The 22943-nt window shown below is 34.5% G+C and overlaps 1 long non-coding RNA gene across 1 annotated transcript in view; it reads left to right on the top strand.

Moving 5' to 3' along the window:
- The first annotated feature begins 12868 nt into the window (after nucleotides 1–12868).
- Nucleotides 12869–22943, top strand: part of LOC117107609 — a 24075-nt gene continuing 14000 nt past the window's right edge. The window contains exon 1 of the long non-coding RNA XR_004445261.1: nucleotides 12869–13025. This is a non-coding gene — a long non-coding RNA (uncharacterized LOC117107609). The remainder of the gene's footprint in view (nucleotides 13026–22943) is intronic.

The raw sequence follows: 22943 nt of genomic DNA, 5'->3' as shown, positions 1-22943 counted from the left end.
ACCTCGAGGTTGTGACAACGTGAGGCGCTATATATACCCAGAATTATTATAAAAAACAAAAAAGGGCGCCCTCTATCAAGTACAATCTAAAAACTGTACAGTGCCAAGTGTCATTTATTTGGAGACATTTTTTACAGGAAGAAGTGATGGAAATATGTGCACATTTCCATAAAATACTGATTAATAACTGAAACCTATCAAAATTATTAAAACTACATGCAGCTGAGTGGCGCACCTACAACAGACATTTTCTAACATACTAGTGCATCAAAACTATTACAAGCTCATTCTTTCCAGAATCTATGGATTTACGGAATCCTCTACCTCAAGGAGTCACACCACTAAAGATGTCACGTCTGCGAATACGATAATGGGGGATGACTACCAGGTCTCTTACCCTGATAGCAAAAGTTATGTGCCTTTATAAGTCAATGACTAGGCTCAAATGGGAATATTGAGGTTGCTCTTGTGTTTGTCTTCATCAAAAAGATAAAGATCGTATTAGAAACTTCAAAGGTCTATAAGGCTGTTTGTCTGGATTGAGGAGCAAGTCCAGGGGTCCAAACTTGGAACAAGCCATTCACCCGGGAGATAATGGTAATGATCTTAACACATCTAATTTTATTTTTCTCTGCATGGTGATACCCATCGTCGCCGATTTTCATGAGAAAATCGATAAATAAAGTAGAAAAACCGCGCAAATATTATGCATTGCAAAAGATGGGTCGTTTTCCATGAGATTCCTGCTGCATGCTTGCGGGAGGCCGTCCCGATTTTCGGAAAATCCAACGACTTGCAGGAGATTTGGGATCCTTGTATGTCATATTGGTAAACAAAACTTTAGGGCGCTGTTTTACAAAATTGCTTTTCCAAAGATTTGAGTATCGGAAACCTAGCAGGCATTCAAGTTCGAAAGAGGCGATAAATAAAGTAGAAAAACCGCGCAAATATTATGCATTGCAAAAGATGGGTCGTTTTCCATGAGATTCGTGCTGCATGCTTGCGGGAGGCCGTCCCGATTTTCGGAAAATCCAACGACTTGCAGGAGATTTGGGATCCTTGTATGTCATATTGGTAAACAAAACTTTAGGGCGCTGTTTTACAAAATTGCTTTTCCAAAGATTTGAGTATCGGAAACCTAGCAGGCATTCAAGTTCGAAAGAGGCATAGGCCTATACTGTTAGGGTTGTTAATGATAGGAATTCCTTACCAAATATAATGATAATAACTTTATACTTTATTCACGGGAAAACTTGACTCAACAAAAATTTAAATATAGTAAGTGCAACGGTAACGACGGTTGGTCGTTACAATTTACTTACTGAAATCATACCGTATACATTTGTGAAGTGGAATAATAATAATAGGTCTATAGATCGCGGCTGATTTTTCAGCAGGAAAAGTTTAGTATAGGAGAACCGCCTGATAGTACTTGCACTTTTGGCAATCCTCAGGTAATGAACATCTTATTTTTTGTATGTTTTGTCTTGTTGCTTTTACCTTGATATTGAATAAATGATATGAATGAAATCAAAACAGTATACGTATTGGCAAACATTAATTCTATAAAAATAAATATACAATAAAATTTAAAGATAGACCAAGAAGATAGTTTTCAACGTCAAACCAATCCAACAACATAACCTTCACTCAAAGTAAACGGCAAAACCACTCTCTTCAACTTCTTCCTGGATGGTGTCGTTTGATATTTGGAATAATTTCTAATCTGATTGCAGTGCGTTAACCACAAAACCAATCCAAAAACATAGCCTAACCCTCACCCAAATTACGGCAAAACCTGACTCTCGTCAACTTCTTCGTGGATGGTGTCGTTTGAAAATGGAATTTACAACTTTGTACAGGTTACTTGATATGTGGGTCGACCTGTCACGACAAAATTGGTCCGGGCCAAAAAAGGCCGGCGGACAGATTTTGGCTGCAAAAATTGGTCCGCCGGACTGCTAAAATCGTAACCCGCATCCTGCTGCTCGCCGCAGGGTATGATTAATTCTCCCGTGGAGTGGAGGAAAGTAATTTAGGCTTCTCCCACACTTTCTAAGTTTATTTCAGTGAGATGATTCGTATTAAGCTTTTGAGGACGTGTTTTATCAAACCCACCTGATAATGCATTTCCAGGCCATCTAGATACCACTGATCTCTGAAATAGATATTATATAATTGTTACTGTGAATGAGAGGTTATACGGTTTTGTCGTTTTTCCTTTTGCTGTTCTGTTTTGTATATATATTTATGCAAGTTATACCTTGTGCTGTGTTTTAATGACATTTTATAATTTAAGTCAATGTTTTATTTCCGATGTCTGAACGTGTTTATATATTAATATGTAATCATTAACTATACGGCGGCCGTGCCGGTTAGGCCTAGGACGAAACATAAGACTAATTTATTAGTTTTAAATATTCCGTATTATTGTGTGGGGTATCAGATCATACAATAGATGTTCTAATACATGAGAATACAGGGGCCCCAGTAATTTCTTAGAATTGAATGCTCATGCTCATGTTATTTCGTTGCGGTGTTAAGCAAGCACAGCACACTACCAAAACAAGGTAAAAAAATAAACTAAAGCGGACCAACACGATTTAAGACCACATCGTTTACCTTCTTTTCTTACTTTTACACAGGCTGTTTAGAGAGCAGCTTAGCTCAGTCGGCTAATCTGGTGGTAGCCATTGTGTGTGCGCTGAACCGTGGAGATCTCTAGGTCTCCGGTTCAATTCCCATCGCTGCCTCTCCTTGTGTTTCAGCTGGAGGGCTGAAATACAAGTTACAATAGCGCACCGTCCTTCGGATGAGACGTTTAAGCCGTTGGTCCCGTGTGCATTTATGGCCCAAGTGCAGTTAAAGAACGCAGTACACTCTTCGGAAAAGAGTAGGGGATTGTCTCCCGGTGTACTGCCCAATCACCACCAGAAGGACCCCACTGGAAATAAGTCTTCTTCTAGACTTTCGTGGGCTATCCTTGGTGTTTACATCGAATAAAACCAATACTGGGCGCGAAGAGAAAAATAACAAATTTTGGTGGCTGTATACTCAATTTCACACGCAACAAATAAAAACATATTCCTATATAATGAGAGATAATTGATATAGGCCTATCATTTGATTAAAAGAAAATTATGAACAAACGTTATAAAAATACAAGTTATAAACTACTAAATAGACGCCGGACCGATTTTGGCTTAATTATGTGGACATTTATTTGTGTACCATTGGATCTGATGAGGCTATGCAACTGCTAGGAGCGCCGCTTTGTGAGTGGATAGACCTATTCTTTTATTACTTAAATAACGTCGCAAATTTCATAAATATGCCCTACTATAACAAATTTACGTAGAAATTTACCAAATTGGAAAAATCACGTGTGATACAACCAAGCTATGAGCGCGACGTCATCTTCCTAAACTTTTCATTGATTCTCAAATGTCATTTTGTTGTTTTAAATCGCATTCTCTACTTCACATGTAGATTTGAGTTCTTGGATCAATGACAGAGTCCATCTAAACCCTAAGGGTACTCTAAAAGTCAGCTGCCGCTAATATCAAGATTGTAAATTGTCATATAAATGCCCTTTCCATGATGGTGGTTGGAGTCAAGTCGAAACACATTCATCTCGGAATTGTTGTGCGATATGTAATCCATCGGATGATGACAATTATTAAACAACTACTGTATATGTTTCTGATACATACGTTGAAATATGATAAAAATTATATTGATGATAATGATAATGATGTCATCCAAGGGCAGGCCAAAATCGAATGTCTAGGTGGGGGTCCAGCTACTGACGACTTTTGGTGAATTTTACTATAGTTATTTGATAAGCATATGCTACTGTTGTCGAATATGACTAGACTTCATTGTTGCAATATCCAAACCGAAGTCAAATTCGAGGTTGCTTCTACAATCACAATTAATTATAAATGTCATGAGAGTATCCAAGATGAAAAGCTAACACAAATAGCTCAATTAAGAAGATACGGTATGATGCTAGGCCTAAACGTAGATTAGTAGCTATTCACCGACAAGGGATCAGTAACACAGCGTACCGGAACGGGGCGGTAATGAAAAGAATAACCTAAATGGAAGTAGGAACATTACGTTGACGCTATATGATCACGCCACGATTGATTTATAGTAAATATTCGTAATATAAGTACGTGCACTGCAATACTTATTTTGGCATTATTTATGAAGGAATCTGCCACTTTTAAATATTATTGTTTGATCAAGTAAGAAATATCAAGATCCGAGTTAATCTGTTACTCACTGCTGTGTAAGTTCATATTTTATGTTAATGTTGTGTCAATTCACAAAGATAATGTATCGACTGTAACGTCCTTTTTGTGGCTCATATTCATGCACATTTGAAATATGAGTTTTCTCTCGAATCATTAGCTGTCATCTTTTTCTCCGAAAAGATATAGATGTTCACCACACGTTCAGTGATGACATATATGGTACCTAAATGGCCTACACGTATAGATTGGAGCCTTAGCAAGTCGTGGTCTGATTAGAAACAACGTTTTTATATAATATTGGATGAAACGTGAGCAGGCACAATAGTAATAATAATTTGAAATTACTATAAGCTATATGTAAACAATACATTGCCTGTCTCTTATACACATCTAGATGTGTATAAGAGACAGTATATATAGTAAGGACGTAGTTAATGTGTGTGTATCAAGGACGCTGCTACGATCGAAACGTTAATAATGAGGCCCTCAACTTCCGCCCATACAAAAAAGATCTATTAGGAAACAATGAGTTGAAATACTTTCTCATCTGATTGCGTTAACCACAAAAACCAATCCAGCAACATTCCCCTCACCCAAAGTTAACAGCAAAACCACTCTCGTCAACATGTTAGTAGATGGTGTCGTTTTGAAAGTGGAATTTACAAGGTACAAGTTACTTACTGTGTGGGTCGACCTATCTGTGTCCCATTGGATTTGATGAGACAATGCAACTGCTAGGAGCGCCGCTTTGTGAGGCGGATATTTCTTTTATTACTTAAATAAAGTCAAATTTCTTAAATATGCCTGAATTAGGCCTATATATAACAAATTTACGCTATTGAATTTTACCAAATTGGAAATATCACCAAGCTATTGTGAGCACGACGTCATCTTCCTAACCTTTCCACTGATTCTCGACGACCGCCCATACAAAAATATATATTTGAAAAACATCTAGAATAACATCGCGAATAAGCGATCTTCCTATTTTGAATAAGCGCTTCCTCAATTTTGAGTTTTATTCATCTTTTAAAAACAATATCATGTTATATTTTTTTAGCAAGCCAATAAGGCCTAAGAAACTGTTTGTTTGCCTTCCAGCGCCAGCCCCTGCTCACGCAAAATAGGGGCGGCGTTTTTTAAAAAAGCTTTTTTCTTTCGACTTTTTTTTCACAAATTTTAAAAAGATCTTTATTTTTCTCCATTTTGCACATGAAAGTTGTCTAAATTTGATGTAAGGTATCGCCATTCTAGGCCTAAACACCTGCAATGACCCTTCTAATCACAATCGGCAGATGGCCAACAAGCTAATCTTTTTTGATTCAAAAAGCGCCCCTTGAATTTTCCAAGTTCCTATAAGAACCCCCTCAATTTTCAACTATTTCCATAAGCGCCCTATCAATTTCCACATAAGCGCCCTCACAAAAATTGCAAACAAATAATTGTAAGCGCCCGGGTGCTTATTCGCGCGAGTACGGTACCTTACTAATCAATCAGAGCTCCTCATCGGAACTAAAAATGAGAGGTGTGGGCGTAAAGAGTTTTTTGTGGTAAAGATCAACACAATAGCATTCTAATAGCATATCGCTCTGTGGCATTATTTACAATAAGAATGTTTTATAAGTGACATCAGAACACATTTTCTTAATTTTTATTCACATTTAGGCAAAATATATGAAGAATTTTGACAGGCTAAATATGCCCAGAATAGCACACAGAGGGTTTATTGCGCCTTTGAAAATTGTTTGCGCTTTGATAATTTTTGAATTGGCGTGGTAAAAATGTCTGATTATTATTATTTATCCGGGTGATTTGAGAGGATCACTGTTGAATCTAGTGACTCTACTTTCATCGCACTACTAATCTTGTATTTTGGCACAGTTAGTGTAAAATATATCTACGATGTAGTTTATTATTTGTTTTCGAATTTTGGAGCGGTGGAGACATAAAAGACCTAATATTTTATTGAACAAAATGTTCGGCAGCCTTCTTTGGAGACTCATACGCTGAAGAAGGACAGCAGGTGCTGCTGCCGAAAATTACGTTCAATAAATATATATGTCTCAAATTCTGTCAAAGTGTCTCGCATTTATTTATTATGTAAATGGCAAAACCAAACTAAGGCAAATCATTATAATAATGATTATGGTGAAGTCAATTAAATAAGGAAGAAGAATTTCCAGTGTGGCACTTTTATTAGGCATGAAATTATTATTAAAATAATTTAAAACAAAATGTAAAATATTATAGGAAACCCTGAAGTCAGATATTCTTATAATATGTATCATGTATAGCCTAAAATTTTAATATGATAAAGTGGACTTTGATAATTTTCTTGAAAGAGTCATAAGAATTTTTTAATGTGTCATTAATATCATAGAGAAAATAGAACAGTGAACATATTATTTTATACACCATTGTGGCGAAAGCTCACAAGATCAATCACATGTTACTGAATGACATTTAACTTTATTTTACATTAAATGACATGCGATTTGGGATTAATATAAGTACCATAATTAAGCTTGTGTTACCTGTACGCATTGATGAATCTCGGGAGGTGCTATGGAAGCTATCAACACACCTAAACCCCAGTGTACCGGTACCTTGATTAAACTAGGGAGGCGCTCAATGTACCATGATGTGCATGTGTTTATGAAATAAATTACCTTCATTTGCACTTTGTATTTTTGTTATAATATTAATTAAGTACTGCGTATGGAGTGTATTCTACAGTTTCGTTTTTGTTTTTATGAGAGTTGCATAATTTTCGCGAAATTTTTAATCAATAAGCGCTAGAGATCATCAGTCAACTTTCATATATATACATATATATATATATATAGCCTATATATACATATATATAGGCCTATATATGTATATATATATATATATTTATTTATTTATTTATTTATTTATTTAAAGTAAAGCATGATGAAATAGTTTACATTGTCCGGATACAACAGCTGATTTCGTTTTATTTTCTCTGCAAGTTGAAAATAATACTAGGCCTACATAACCAAATATTCGAATTAGCAGAACGAATTGAAAGTGTGCGGTTAATATTAAGGGAAAACGTATTCAATTCGAAGAAAAGATTTGATACGATACCGTATGCTTTACATGCAATGGTGACGAGTGAAACTGGCGTTTAGACGGAATGAGAAACGGGTGGATAGGGTATCTGGATCACATAGTATGAAAAACTAGATTTTCTATGAAACAGTATAAAATTAGAAGCAATAAGGATGTATGCTATCCAAATACGTTTTATAGAATAAGACCGATGAGATGGGTTCGGTAACTCACGAAAACCTAACAAGCAACGAAACAAAGAAATAACAAAAACGCACTCCAGAAACAATATTTTAAACAATACTAAGTATTCTTAACGCATTGAAAACGCTGAATAATTAATTATTTATATGCTTTAACTGAGTTTCTTTCTTTATTTTGTAATCTCAAGCGAATGGTTAAAAGAATATAAAAACCACTTAGTAAGTTTTATGAAATATTGGAGCGAGATTTTTGTAACGTAGATAGTCGCTAGAACAAATTTGATTTAAAATATAGCGACATTCAGTCATAAATTTCAATTCCTCCTTTCCTATATTTTTATGAATGTATCAAGATTGATTGAACAGGCCTACTGTTTATTTAGTCTGAATTGGTGCCGTAGTGCCAAGGTTATGGAACATTATAACACACCTAAATCGGTAATTTTCATTTGGTTTCGTATCACGTGACATTGGTTATTTACACCATTTCGTTCGATCCGTGCAGTTTTTGTTTTACGTGGCCGCTAATGGAAAGGAACATATCACTAGGGAAAAAATCGACCTTTTTCTCATCGAATGATTACAGTTATTCACAATCGAAATTGATTAGTGAATGATTATATTTCATTGGCGTTGAACAATTTCATTGTTTACATCCTCATCACTAATCCCTTTGGGTGGAACAACGTGGATAAACAGAGAGCAGGAGTTTCAGAACTTGATATAGGCCTAGTAGTGGTAAACCAAAAGTAAAGCATTCAAAATAAGATGTTGGTAGTAAAATTTAATAGGGTGACATAAGCGTCGAAAAAATGAACAGGAAAAATGTTAGTAAAACAAGAAATATATGTACAGTATTAGAAAGACGAACATGAGCCCTCTGGAAGAAAAGCAAAATTTTACTGAAGTATCAACCAAATTTGAAAAGATAAATAAAAAGTTAAATGAGACATGCATAAAAACAAGAAAGCAGGAAATATTTACGTGCATTAAGATTGTGGGCGACTGTCAAAAACATCAGAGAACATCAAAGCAGAGATCGACTGTCAATACAAGCATACCTCACCTTACCTTACTTCAGGATCTAGCTTTCCCCTGCCGCACCTTCCATTTTCCAGTTCTTTCAAGTTGTTCTCAACCAGTTACTGATTTACTTTCTTAGATCATATCTCTGCCTTCTTTTTCTTAGCTTTTACCTACTCTTGGTTGTCTTTCGGTTGTCCTTTTGGTTAGTCAATCCGGGTCAATCTGCTCTTAAATTCTAGCAACGTGCTGCCCATATCCATTAATTTCTGGCAATTGCTTGTTCTTTCCCTAATTATTTTGCAAGGTATTTTGTTCAAAACAGGTACAATTGTATTAAAATACGAGACACGTTCGTCCAATTATGGCTTATGGTAGAGGTTTGCCTTTCAATTCAAAAAGATAACATCATCATATCTGCTTACATTTTGTCTTACGAAAAAAATTGCAACTTAATCAATTTATATAAGACAGAGAGTAACATCGCCATTATAGATCATAACTCTTGATATATTTTTCTACATTAATAAGATTAAATATTTAGATAATAAAGAAACTCGCATGCAACAGAGATACGCATCAAAACAGAGAACAGAGGAATGCCTACGTCAAAATAGGATACACTCGCGTCAACCCAGGAAGGTAAGTTTAAGTGCGTAAAAACAGATTAGTATTTTCGTGAAAATAGGATAGGCCAATCTCGTGCTTCAAAACAGTGAGGTACAGGCGTCAATATATGTATACGTGCATCAAAATAGATACGTGCATTAAATCAAGGGATACTTGCGCCAAAACAAGGGGAAATTGCGTTGAAATAGAATGTAGCCTATAGTATACGTCTATTTTTGTACTAATAATAACCTATTATCATAACAGATCATTTTGTACACGTAAATGTATATTAAGTGATACCGAATGTGCATTTAATATCCTTTAAAAAGTCCAAGCTTTCGTTAACTGGCTGTCCATCCTTTCTTCTTATTACAGCTAGCGAGTTGGCTATGTAACATTAGGCCTGGCTTCAATTTATATCTTTCCCATCTCTTTATTATATTAGTCCGCTCAAATTCCTTAGCAAAGGACGCTCGGTTCCTAATTTAAAATGCATATTAATAACCCATAGGCAACGGAACTAGAGTGAAGTGACGTCAGTTGCATAAATAGATCATAGCGCATGAGAGTGGGAAAAGACGGGATAGACAAAATAGTTGGTTGTTACGATACGCATGGTAAAACATAGGGAAAGTCGACATGTTGTACAGAATGTGTGTGCGGAACATTTGATTTTGAGTTCATTTCTTGGATGGGAAGATTGAGTTTCATGAAGATGGTCGTTACACAACCATCTTCATTTTGTTTGTATAATTTTGGACACGGCCACAGATTGGGGAAAGTTAGCCATGCTTGTTGACAGTAGACCATTTATTGTCACACTTTAAAATTAGGCGTACATTTGGTGGCAGCAACAGGGGTGGCCATCCCCCACCCCCGTCGGGGAGAGTTCCCCACCCCCGCCAAACCACAACACAATTCCTCGAAAAAAACAAAAATGTATTTTCTACTTATTAATAGACTCTAAAATCGATTATATAAGCCTTCAACTCTATTTAATGGATAGAATTTTTGTGTGTGCTGCCTGTCTCTTATACACATCTAGATGTGTATAAGAGACAGATTATTAATAAGGTAGGTGTAAAATATTTATAGTAGAGCATTATAGCTAGCCGTCAGCACGAATTAAAAAAAAACTTAACATCGAGCATATAATATAGTAAACCTATTTATTCGAATAAACGCCTCGCTTTGAATAAACGCCGCTCGAATCAGTTCGAATAAACCCCCCCCCCCGGGCCATTTATTTTTTCCTCGAATAAACGCCCCTCTAAATGACTTTAAACAAAACTTGTACGCAACATCACTCTCAACACCTGTCTCTTATACACATCTAGATGTGTATAAGAGACAGCAAGACAAAATATTCGTTTCCTGAATATTTTCTTGCGTGCTCTACTTTAAAACTCAGCATTTTCGCATGGATACCACTTGTGTTCATTATTTGAATCAATATACGGACAACTATACTCAATATAACTCCTGTCTCTTATACACATCCCCCCGTCGGGCAAATCCATGTGTTGAGAGAACGAGCACACGGACAGGCTACAATAGGAAGACATGTAAACACTTTTCAAATCCGGAATGAGTAAGAACATGAACCGAAAGGTCCACTGATTAATCTCACATAAGATAGTATAATACATACTCCAAGTATCGAAATGCACGCCATCGTGTTGGAATTCAATATTTCGACATTAAATATGTCATCATCAGGAATGATGATGACATAATAATGTCGATGATGACAATTAATGTCGAAACATTGAATCCTTGGAGTATGTATTATACTATCTTATCTGAGTAAGAACATCTCACTTTAAAATACCACTGTTTGTAACATGTAAGGTAGGCCCTACGCTTAATTCTTCATTATTTTGATTTGAGCAAATAAGAGCGTAGGCAGCTTTTATAAATGGACAGCGTAACATAGTATCATGAATCACAATCATCAATCTCAATGAACTCGTCCATCAAATTGACGTCACAACAAATTCTATTAATTTTTTTTTTGGCCTGATAATAATAACTACAAACCAGGAGCGGATCCAGTAGGGGAACGGGGGGCACGTCCCCCCGTTTTGGTCTCTTATACACATCTAGCCCCCCCCCCGCGTTCCTAATTTTTTTTAAATATCTTCTCACATTCTCGCTAGAGGGCGTTCCACGAACATTGCGTTGCGTGTAGAACTTCACTGTTCCATTTCCATTAGTTTGCAATTACGTTCGTACTTTGCAGTTGCATCCGAGCTTGTTTATTTTAAGCACAGGTATTAACGAATTAATCTACACGTAATTATGCTTGACGTTCATTAGCCCAATTAGGAAGTCGAACATTTCCAAAATCAACAGTGATACAATAATTTAATTCATTAATTTATAATAACTATCATATGATCCCATAAAAATAGAAATATACTTTACAATGGCATCATTAGTTCTGAAGGTCTAAATGAAATGATAAAAAATGTGTAAATTACGTAACACGTCCGCCCAGACGATGTTTACGAACCATAACAGACGTGCGAGGGTGTCGTTGATTCACTTCTTCAATTATAACATAGGCCTACGCCTTATTATTTCAATCGATATTTGGACCATTAATATTTATATCTTAATTACTAGACCTATGCAATTATACGAAAGGTTAACGCGAATTAAAGTGATGTTTCTCAAAGGTAATTGAAGAAGAGATGCAATCATTTTAATCAAAAAAATATTAACACAATTTCCGCTTTATGCACAACTAGATGAGAATTGCCTGACAATAATTAGCTGAATAGGTTTCAATTAAAAACGTATCAATTATAATTTATCACTATAACAATATTAATGGTGATGATGACGATTTGACTTGAATTTTGATTTTGTTACGGAATCAATAATAATAATAAGAAAATAATAATAATAAAATAATAATATAATAATAACATAATATAATAATAATGATAATGATGATAATAATAATAGTAGTAGTAATAATAATAATAAAATAATATAATAATAATAATAATAATAATAATAATAATAATAATAATAATAATAATAATAATAATAATAATAATAAAATCTTAGGAATAGTTCATGATGGCTGTGGCAGAGGTTGACCCTTTCAGTACTGCTATTGAGTTCCCACATTTTAAGCCTTCATGTCCATATATCTTGGACCATGGAATAAAAATTTTTTTTTTATCGGTTTACTATAGAGAGGTCTGGTTTATTCATGTGAGTGAAAGCTGTTTTTGTTTGTTGTATTTCATCATATTATTATGATCAGATACAGTTCAGTAAACACTGGATTTACACTGTCATGACCAAATAACTTGTGCCGATTAAAAACGGAATGTCTACACTGTTCCATTACCAAAATAATTATGCTACAAGAATCAGCTGATTTGATTCAAAACATAAAGCGCAATCTAACATTTTTAACTTTTACTTTAAAGACCATAATTTCTTTTAAAATGCAAAATTTCTTCACTTGATATGCTCACAAGTTATTATTCTCTTTTGATTTTTAATTTTCATCTTGTTAATTTTTGATATAATATGCATCACCGAGACAAAAATGCTTGAATTGTGTGAACTTTTCTGCATCAACTTATCAATAGATCTGTTCTTGATTGGTCAGATCACGTCCAATAGTAACGCAGTGCTTGTAGATCCAGTGTTGCCGTGCGCATGACGAGTTATAAAAATGTACACACACGGTACAATTTAGAAGTCTTTATTATAGAAGATCGTATTCTGTGTAGTGAATATCATAACTATCTACTGACGATACGATACGCGTAAGTAACCGAATTGAGCATCGGCTTAGAAAATAACCCCACATCGTAACAAATAGGTATGTAGTGTTTTGATCTTGTCATTAAGTCGATAAAGTTGTTTGCCTCCGTCCAAAACTATATTCTTTTATTAGTTATGTGGTATTTGATGGATTTTAATAATTTGAAAGTGTGCCAAGAGGGGTTAAAGCACTATAAAAGCATGAGGCATAGTAGTGAGATTTGGGCATCCAATCGAAAGAGGGGTTTAACCTAAATCTGTGCACTTGTTTGCTTCGTTCTTGGGCAAAGAGTTGTTTCGGTCCGTGAAGGAGAAGGCCGTGATAGGTAGCTGATATCTTAGAATGCCAATGCGATGGTTGTAGTTGCAATAAATGTTATCCATGTAAAATATGTTTGTAAATAAATAAATAAAATAAAATAATGCAATATTTCCCCATGGAGCTCAATTGTATGTTACATGGGTGAACGTTTGTTCTAAAAATCTGGGTAATAATAATGGTGAAGCGCATAGAGGGATCTCAAGTATGCAATTGTATTGACCGAAATATTTCGGAAGTCTAATGTTATGAAAGTGGCAGCCTAAACACAGCTACTGGTGTTTGATCTGTTAACTCAACACAAATCGTTTCACAAGTCATTAGGAAGAACCGCTATCAATGATTATCATAATGTCGTTAGTTATGATTACACATCCAAAATATCATACATTTGAATAGCCCTATGTCTTTTAAATACAGCACATAGTTTGCAACGAGACTTCGGGATAGAATAGACGTAACTTACCTAAATAGAATAAAAATGGAGGTCACAATTATACAACATATTAATAACGTATTAAACTACATTTAAGAATTTTATTTTATCAAAGGGATACTAATTTTGATTATGGATATGTCATTTATATATGAGACGTCTTTTGGGTGACAGCAATTGCAAAGGAGATAAACAAGATAAAAGAAATCTTTTTAACCTCCTATTGCCATGTGTATTTGCCTGATGAAGTTTTGAGGACAAGACAAAATATTCGTTTCCTGAATATTTTCTTGCGTGCTCTACTTTAAAACTCAGCATTTTCGCATGGATACCACTTGTGTTCATTATTTGAATCAATATACGGACAACTATACTCAATATAACTCCAGACACAACATCAACACCTTGTGAGACGCATCACCTTGTGGAATGAAAGGCTTGATTACAACTAGCAATGGAAATAAATGAATACTTTCCCGCTGGAGCCGATAACAACTGGGCCACGTTTTTAAACTTAGAATGGTGATGGGCCTCTTCAAATTCACATTAGGGAATAGGGAATATTCTACCAAACCAATCATCTGCGACTGCAAGACAGATTACTGCAGAAGGTTGCCATTTACAGCGCCTGCATCATTGCAGATCTCACACCCGATACAGGCGAACAACTCCAGCAGTTATGGCTGTGCCAAATATAAAATTCAGTACATGGGAGTCCCACAAGAAGAAAAAATATAGGCCTATATACATATATATAGATCCTCATATCACCGACTATTTGTTTTCAATGTTTATTTTTTTTCGTTTCATCTAGTTAACTAATGTTGACGTAAAGAACAAAACAATCACTGTGGCTACGTAAAATCTCAATTTATCTCAATTGATATTCCAATGCAATCCAATCCAATCTTCGACTTATAAGGCGCATTATACATATGCATTATACATTATCTTATATTAAATAGGAACACAAACGTAATCGAAATTAATGGATCATAACGTATTATAAAGTTTAGACAAAGTAACTTTTCTATGCCCTTTCAACATAAATAAAAAAATAATATTAATTATCATAATCATCTACATGGGAACTGAAAATGTTCCATAGGTATTTGCCAATGTAATGTGTAGAGGCAGTTTGATGCAGTATGGTACAGTATGCATGTTATATACTTAAATGTGTACCGTATATTGTAGTGCATGCGCATTATTATTATCATTATTATTCGAATAGTTCCATCTGGTTTGCTTATAATGACGAAAAGCTCGCAGTAAGTTTACATCAAATTGTGCTTGGTTTATTATTGATTAAACAGTTCTACAATCATTATTATTATTATTGTTATTATTATTTATTATTATTATCATCATCATCATCGTTATAATCATCATCGCATTATCCGTGTTTTATATATACATATCTTGGAGCATGATGATAACAAGCTTATTAATTCAAATTAACTAGAAGGTACAGTGCAATGCGATCGGTGTGCTGACGATTATTTTCGATACAATATCCGAGGATTAAATTTACTGCAACTCAATCACATGTGTATTAACGAACAGCAAAAGAGCCGATGAGAATCTTCAAAAAAGAAGCACGTAATTGAAAAACGGACTTTCTCATTTGAAAGTAATACTGTATTTATTTGTAGAAAATCCCATTTCTCAGAAACACAATTATTAATAAGGTAGGTGTAAAATATTTATAGTAGAGCATTATAGCTAGCCGTCAGCACGAATTAAAAAAAATCTTAACATCGAGCATATATATAGTATAGTATTTATTCGAATAAACGCCTCGCTTTGAATAAACGCCGCTCGAATCAGTTCGAATAAACCCCCCGGGCCATTTATTTTTTCCTCGAATAAACGCCCCTCTAAATGACTTTAAACAAAACTTGTACGCAACATCACTCTCAACACATTCTTTAATGGTCTACTCCAGTAGACACATTTTTTTTCTAACCTGTTTGGGATCAATAAGTCTTTACGATCACTTTATGTAATTATGTATTGTAGTTCCACAATTAAGTAAGAGGCATATAAGTATTTGAGTGTATACGTATCCATTTTACAAAAAAAAAAAAAAAAAAAAAAAAATTAATTCTAGAAATTTCTTTTTCAAATAAATACACTGCATTATTACACTATTATTATTAAACGAAGAACACACATTTAGAATTTTGAGACACCAACAACCTTGAAGTTATATATCGATGCATTTAATATCAATGAGATATGGCAGCTTTATTTAAAACTTATTGTGATCAAGCCCGTAGCCAGTTTCTTCCAGTGGGAGTGTCTTGGGCTGGGGTCCAGCAGTAATAGTTGTAGTGAAGTAATACTAGGCCTTTGGGCTTCAATCTCAAATAACACCACATGTTTGATTAATTCTAGAAATTTCTTTTTAAAATGATCACACTGCACTATTACACATAAACGAATAACACACATTTAGAATTTTGAGACACCAACAACCTTGAAGCTATTATATATCGATGCATTTAATATCAATGAGATATGGCAGCTTTATTTAAAACTTACCACACGTTAAATTAATTCTATGTTGGAAATTTCTTTTTTAAGTGAATATACAATACACAGCAGAGAGTAAAAGCATAGACATTTTATACGAGCAATAAACTTGAAGTTATAATCTATAATCTATTATCATTTTCACCGCGCTATCTCTAGCGGATTTATATCGCCGAGTGTCAATTTATGTTTGTGGGTGCATTTAATATCAATAACAACTGGCAGCTACATTTGAAAACAAATAACAAGTTAAATTAATTCTATTTTACAAATTTCGTTTTTTTTTAAGACTATACAATACACAAAGGCGATTTTAGAATTTTTTGAAACGAGAAATTACCTAACGTAACGTATATTGATGTATTTAATATCAACGACAATTTGCTGCTACTTAGATCGTAACAGAATCGCCTGTCAACCCATGCATATGTTGTATATAGGCCAATTTATCTCGATTTCACCTTAAAATCTTGACACACTATATCGGCGTGCAAATTGAATGCGAATATTACTACTGCGTAGAAATAAAAATAAAGTTGTTTATGTCTAACTTCACGCATAATAGACCTTTCCGAAGTGTCTATGATATAACCTGCTTACACTTCTAATTGAATTAACGTGAAACTCTATTTAATGGATAGAATTTTTGTGTGTGCTGCTAGGCCTAATGAAACCACTGATGAACCACAACTTGTTACCTAGGAATACGCAATGTCCCACATACGCAAGTTCGCGTACATTTACGCTGTTTAAGGTCCCACACCTTGGCAACATCACAACTCATATAAAACTGAATCCTAATGTATGCACGACCCTTCCTTTATGTCTGTGAACCCTTGAACAGTACAAGTTTATTTATAGTCACATTGCGAAAAAATAAATAATTGTACAGGACCCTATATAAGTTATGTATGTATTGATGGGTGGATATATGTGACTGTTCGTTCATTTGTTATAATGATGTGTGGGCTTGTGTGTGGGTAAATGGATACAGGCAAATTTTGTTTATGATTTATATTTCAATAAGTCTCAGAGACGTATCGATACTCTGTCGGCAGTTTCAACCATACAGTAGCAAGGAGTATACTACAATCAATCTAATACCGAACTTCGCGTAACAGGTTGATGTACCGGTATCAATTATTATATACATCATTAATATTAGCACTCTGGAGCATATGTCTTAAAAATTACTCTTAAAAAATGGAACTTCGTGATTTAAAAATATGAGGCCTATCATTTTCGTGCGTTAACAGAAAACATGTGTTGAGTTGCGAGATTACTTACACAGAAGCTCAGAGCTCGAGTTCCTAGCGATGGTGTATCTTAACGTCTAAGAGGCATAGGGTAGCAGTAGATGACATCTACTATGGCGTCAAATGGATATTACGATTTCGTTTGCAGGATTGTATGATACTAAATTGATACACGGCGAAGAGTTCAAATGCAAAATGAAATACAACAACTTGCACATTTTAATGATTACCACATAATTCAGTTTAAAATACTTCGAATTAGGTTTGCTGCGTAGCACTGTAAACATAATATAAACAAATAGATAGATAATAAAAGCAATAATGCTCGAATAGGAAAATGTGATGTCATAATCGTATCAAGCATAGTACTTCAACGAAAAGTTCTGTTATCAGTACGAAAAAAGTGTATCTTGCAAGATTCGAACGTGCAAGGTGAGTTTTATACCATTAGACCATAAAAGGCCTATGCGGTATAGACACATAATTGTATGTGTAATGTGTATATCATCAACACTAATTTAATATGTACTAAACATTCCGCTGCTCATCTACTCTGTGTGGGGCGTAAACTCTATAGCTGTATTGGGGGTGGGGTTTCTTTGCTGTGATTGATGATAGGCCAATAAAAGGAAACTAAAGTATAAAACCTTTGCGAGGATATTCAACATTACCTTTTGCTTATGAATGTAAGTAAACATTACATGAAAATTGTATTGCTATACACATCATAGAAAGTTGCTTAAATGTTGCATTATAGGCCACGTTAGAGGAATACAGTACCTTATGCTTAGTGAACACATACTATTTACAAGCATGATTGGTCACAACGCCGAATTTGTTTTTTCCCCAATACCCATCATGATTTCAAAATGATGTTGGAAATATCGTAAAGGAATAATCATCCACTCTCTCAAATGAGGTAATCAAGCGTTAACGTATCGTATCATATCAGAACATGTACTTTCCAAATTGTGCGGCCTAATAAATCTTTGTCAGTTTCATTTAATTTTCGCTCCTTTTTCTAAACATTCGACGTGATAGGCTGTCACACTGCTTCCCTCTTATTTGACTTCTGTTGGAGTTTTTACGCGCGCGTTGCAGATTTCTTCATATAAGAACTCTGCATCTTGTTTTTGTTACCTCTTTTGCTTTTTTATTTTTTAGTTCAACACAAGCGGTATATTATTAGCGTTACTATATCGTTCGGGTTTTATCTATCCCAATTTACCTATTAATGATAATCCTCTCAAAACATCCGATAAGCAAATTATTGCTTATTGAGATAAGTTATTAAAATAAGTGGATACAGATAATGGCATTAGCAAGTCTAATGAAAGATCGAAGGCAACCGCTAACAATAAATGCCATAAGTAGAACAAATATTTTTTTCAAATATTGATTTTTCAGTTCTGAAGAGAAAATACAGAGACGATTATGAAAATACCTATTTGTTTCGCGTCATGGGCCGCATAAGGCATCCACGAAATGCCTTAAACTATCTGTCAGCTGCCGTTGCTGTTCCCCCACGATATCCATCCTGTCGGTGCATTGGTTCTTTCTTTTTCTATTATCCGATCCATGTTGTGGTCTTTTAAGTTTACTTTCTTCTTCCGATGTCCATTTCAATGCGATATTGCTTTATTCTGGTCTTACTTTGTAAAGTGATTTCAACCGCTCTTAATTCCAAGTTAATTTAACTTTCTGATTTATAATATCGGTATTAGGCCTATCCACCTGTGAGAACAATATGCAATGGTTCTTTCTTCCCCATTTCAAAAGCTATGATTTTTTTTTGTTTTTTGTTTTTTGATTTTTTTTAAATAGGCCTTTTAATGTGAATTTGTAACTAGCGCTTGTTAAATATGAGTTAGCACTATGTGAAGCCGGTTATGATGTTAAGTCCGGTTTTGTTTAGGCAAACTATTTCTTTTCATTCTAACCACATGACCGTATCAAAGCAGACGTCATTCTGCGATTTTTATCGCCTCCTAATCTTTAAAAATGTATTTATATTTGATTGCTATTGTTGAATAAATGTTTCAGTGATGAATGATTGATAATAATGATACATGATGAAAATAGTAATAATTATTATTATAATTATAATAATAGTAGTAGTAATAATAATAATAATAATAATAATAATAATAATAATAATAATAATAATAATAATAGTAGTAGTAGTAGTAGTAGTAGTAGGCCGAGTAGTAGTAGTAGTAGTAGTAGTAATAATAATAATAATAATAATAATAATAATAATAATAATAATAATAATAATAATAATAATAATAATAATAATAATAATTCCTTATCTTAAACATATTATGAATTGTACATGTTTTACACTGTGGTCCAGAAAAATAGATCAAATATAATGATTGTAAAATTTATGATAATATAAAAAACGGAGAAAGAAAGATAGAGGTTGGAAATCTGCTAGACCTTATAAATTTCAATTAGTTGTTCGTCATCTCATGCTTGCGAACTTTTAGATGTGTAGGTTGTGATGCGTGCATGTGTAGCCATGTTTTTGACAGGAAAACGATGGCATGTCACATTACATGTATTGACAGACTTCAGTTTTTTCATGTGAACTTGTCTGTAATGTGTAAATTGGAAACTTACATCATCGTAGTACCGTTGTAAGTTGTCTTAGCAGATTTCTTCTGTACATCTGGCAGCCAAATCACTTGCACATGCGTACTCAAGCCATACCTGAAACTCACGCTAATATTAGAATTTTCACTTAAGATCAAGCTACTAATTTGAAGAAAGGAGTTTACTTCAAGATTATTATCCAACGTTATTATTTTTTTCTTATATTTTACTATGGTGCCTGTTTACTGATTACATGCATTTTTGGCAAGGTGCTCTGAAACTGTCTAACAAATTGTCATACGATTTTAATTTATTCTTAAATAGTTCAAACATATACGTCAGTGGTATGTACGTTTCAATTATGAATGAATTTTCAGTTATTAATGAGTCGTTCAGTCAAAGATTCATTTGTAATGTCTTAGATAACGCAAAATTTATTCTAAAAATATTTTGAACAAGATTTATCTTGTAGAACTGATTCATATTCTGTAAGCTACCAAGTAGTCATCCTGATCATCATAAACACCATCTGAATAACTAACATCATTTTGTCAGCTGTTGTCAGTCCACTGCTCGACGAAAGCCTCAGCATCTTGACGCCATATCACTCTATCTCTTGCTCTGTTGCACCAATTCACTCTTTCCAAATACTAAGTTAGTTTTATAAATGGTAGTTGGAGCTAATGCACTCTTCAGACACGGTCAGTTGGCCTCTCATGATGTTAATAGTGGTGGCGCCAGGGATGGGGGGGGGGGGAGGTGCTGGCAGAGGGTATTTCCTCCCAACTCCGTCTGACAGGCCTGCACATCCCTGTTGTCCGACACACGACTAGGCCATCGGATAAAAAAATAATAATTTGCATATCTAAAACGTTATTTTTACTGCCAATCCCTAATATTGTGATCTAAAAGCACATTTTAGGCCATACTAAGCTAGGCCTATCACAATTCTTTCCGTGAACCCTACAAGGTATCGACCGAGGCTTCGTCGGCCTCTTGGCAAGGACCCATCCGTCGGACATGTCTGACACCTTGTTGGCAAATTTCTGGCGCCACTGACGGATGATTTTGAGTTTTCTGTATTGTCTCCATCCAATTTCCTTTTTTTCTCCATCCAAGGGTCTTTTGATTTCCTGTTTTTATTTTTCCCCTGTAAGAGTGAATCTTTGTGCTAAATAGTCTAACGTGGTTTGAACAAATGGTGAATGTTCCTCTGGTGTTGAATTATTGGAACCACCATTATATAATTCTACACTATCTACCACTGATGTGGGTTCACCGTCGAAGTTGTAGGACCTAATAACTCTATATTATTTATGTTAGTACCGGTACTAATAACATTCCAAGTTAGGCACGAGTTTTTAATAGTGTCCTTCCTTCCCAGAGCCCTTCCTCATGGCGTCAGAGCAATTACAGACCGCTTGCTTGTGTTGGATTGTTAAATCCATTTCCCAAGGTGTTCCATACAGCGCTATTACTATTAAAAGATTCATTCATTAGCGGCTCCTAAATCAACAAACTTAAAGATAATACCGTACTCGATGGACATACTTATAACTAGAGATATGACCATTCTTCCGACAACTTATCAAATTGCAACTGATGATCTCCCAGTGGACTAATTTGAATGATATTAGTTTATTAGCCTAAAGACTTTCATATAGAATAAATTCTTATAATGCAACATAATTTACAACCGAAAAAGTGTCACATTTCAATATAAACCCTTAATTAAACCTACCGCGCATCACATGCATACGCAGAATGGACAGCATGGCTGAGCTCATAGCACAAGAGAGGATTTTTTTTTTTTTTTGAAGTGAGCTGACGCATGGCTGATACTGATGATGATGGTACCTCACTTAAAATTCATGAGATATTTATAATATCTAAAGAAGTCAAATTAAAGGTTCAAATGTTGTTTATATTCATAAGCTGCATCTTTTTTTTATAATAATAATAATCATAATAATATTCATATAATAATAAAATAATATAGTATTTTAATAGATCACGTGTCCAAGTTCAACAAATCCCAGTATACAAATGATTGTAATATTTCTCAATAAATAAAAAAATTGAAAATGTAAACTGGTAAAGTATATGAATTAAATGGCTGATAATCCAATCGTCGACCACTAACTTGAGTTGGTGGTAGGCCCACTTGACCCACTAACTTGAGTGGTGGTAGACCCACTGTTAATTAAGGATACATTTCGGCTGCAGAAATAGAAGAGAGTTACATCAAATTAAAATTCCTGAAATAAAGATACTCTTATTTTTCAACTTGAAAGTTAAAGATTTCATTGAAATGTAATGAATTCATTGATATGGCTAATGATTTTTTTACATTGATTTGTTACTTGGACATAAAAATTCAGAAATAGATATTTGACCTTTGACCAACCATTAATTTGACTTCTTTAGGACCCCAATGGAAATAAACGTGCTATTGGTTTCTTGGGCTATTCTGGCCAATGTATGTTAATATGTTTTCCAATACTTTTTCTGTCGTTTTTAATCTTTGCATTAGTTTGTTACTGTATTTTTTGACCGAATGAATGAATGAATGAATGAATGAATGAATGAATGAATCGATCAATCAATCAATTAATCATTAAATAGATTAATTGCCTAAACTTGTGATAGCTTGTGATTCAATTCATTGGCTGAACTGCAAGTCTACCGTGAATACGAAACGTGTGCTGGTCTTGGTAAGATTTAATCCCAGTCGCGGTCCTAGGTTTAATTCCTGCAAGCGATACAGGAGTGTTTCTCACTCTAAACCAAAACAATTCCACTCGCTAAGCTTCACAATGAGATTTGTTG

Source organism: Anneissia japonica, unplaced genomic scaffold, assembly GCF_011630105.1.
Source record: "Anneissia japonica isolate Jap-2015-1 unplaced genomic scaffold, ASM1163010v1 scaffold5330_len1712360_cov203, whole genome shotgun sequence".
Lineage (NCBI taxonomy): Eukaryota > Metazoa > Echinodermata > Crinoidea > Comatulida > Comatulidae > Anneissia > Anneissia japonica.
This window is presented reverse-complemented; position numbering and strand designations above follow the sequence as displayed.